Source organism: Gracilinanus agilis, chromosome 1, assembly GCF_016433145.1.
Source record: "Gracilinanus agilis isolate LMUSP501 chromosome 1, AgileGrace, whole genome shotgun sequence".
NCBI lineage: Eukaryota > Metazoa > Chordata > Mammalia > Didelphimorphia > Didelphidae > Gracilinanus > Gracilinanus agilis.
Window position 1 is genome coordinate 35,167,278 of NC_058130.1, and position 1,999 is coordinate 35,169,276.

The window sequence follows — 1,999 nt, forward strand, 5'->3', positions numbered from 1 at the left end:
TTGGTGTGGTAGTTTCGAGTCTACACCCTCAGTCATGTCCACCCCGACCCATGCGTTCAAGCAGTTGTTTTTCTTATATGTTTCCTCTCCTGCAGTCCTTCCTCTGAATGTGGGTAGCGTCTTTACCATAAATCCCTCAGAATTGTCCTGGGTCATTGCATTGCTGCTGGTACAGAGGTCCATTACATTCAATTTTACCACAGTATATCAGTCTCTGTGTATAGAGTTCTTCTGGCTCTGCTCCTTTCGCTCTGCATCAGTTCCCGGAGGTCTCTCCAGTTCGCCTGGAACTTCTCCAGTTTATTATTCCTTTTAGCACAATAGTATTCCATCACCCGCATATACCACAGTTTGTTCAGCCATTCCCCAATTGAAGGACATTCCCTCCTTTTCCAATTTGTTGTGGTGGTGATGATTTTGAAAGGCTGGGTACCATGATTCCATGCCAATGCCTTTGGTAATCATTATTTACTGGATTCTCTCCCTGCCCCCTTAGTCTAATGTCTATGATAGGGCATCTCATTTAGTCTGAGATGAAGCACAACTCTTTTGCAGAGAATCTCTGGTACCTTTTTGGTATATCTTCTACCTTTTTGACAAAAAGGGAAATTGTATCAGGTACAAGCATCATGGCCACACATTTTACATATTTTAAATCTTAATTTTTGTATAGGAAGCCAATGTGGTGTGGTGGACAGAGACTTGGCTTCAGTTGGCATTCAGGCTTGAATGCAAGTCTCATTTCCCAGGCATTTTGGCTATTGACCCTGAGCAAGTACCTAACCACATTGGGTCCCAGGAAACTCTTTAGGATAATAATTTGCAAAACAAGTGGAATTCTTCACTGTTTGCAGGAATCTTTACAGATAGTTCTTTATAACAATGAGATCACAAGCCCAGTCCCTAGAGGACAGTTATGTGTTGGTTGACCCAACACAAAGTGATGTATGGGCACATCTTTTCATTCTTCAATCATAAGGACACTACTTGTGACTTAACTTATATTCCCATGGGCTATCAAACTCTGCTCTTCTCTGGTGGGTCCCATTTCCCCTTTGCACACAAAACTCAGGTTAGGTCAAGTTGCTTCTCACAAAGTTACTGCTTGATGAAATTTTGTTCAGTGGAAGAAAGAAATGAGCACAGACTAATGAAGCATTTACCAGGGATGTCAAGTAAGAAGATTCCTGGGCCAGGGGTCCTCCAAAGTCCTCTCCAATTTTGAAGAATCTGTAATTTATATGTATATATATATATTTTTTTTTTACTTTGACAGGCTGCCTAGCCCTTAACAGTTTATATTAATTTGAAGTCTTATTTTGTCATGACATTAGACAGTATAATGAATAGAGAAATGTGGTCAGTAAGACCTGAGTTCAAATATTGCCTCAGACACTTGCTAGCTTTGTGATTATGGGAAAATCATTTAATCTTTTACAGCCTTAGTCTTTTCATTTGTAAAAGTGGTGTTTGGACTCAGTGGCCTCATAAGAATTCCAGTTCTTTACCTATGAGCTTCTGGTTTACCCAACTGCCAAATGCCTAATAATACAATAGTTGTCTTATGTAGAATTGGGGCTAGGGTTAGAGTCAGCAATGTAGACAGTCACCTAAGGAATGACATAGTATAGTGAGGAGGTAGCATAGAGAGTGAGGGGTACAATAAGGGATACTGTACATTTTTCTTTTTCTATGTATCTCTTTCCTCCCTCCTTCCCTTCTTTTCTTCCTCTCTCCCTCTCATATTTCCTTCCTCCCTCCCTTCTTTTCTTCCTTCCTTCCTCCCTTCCTCTCTTCCTCCCTCCCTCCCTTCCTTTCTTCCTCCCTCCCTCCCTTCTTTTTTTCCTTCCTTCCTTTCTTCCTTCCTTCCTTCCTTCCTTCCATCCTTCTTTTCTTCCTTCCATCCTTCTTTTCTTCCTTCCTTCCTTCTTTCCTTCCTTCCTTCCATCCTTCTTTTCTTCCTTCTATCCTTCCTTCCTTCCTTCCTTCCTTCCTTCCT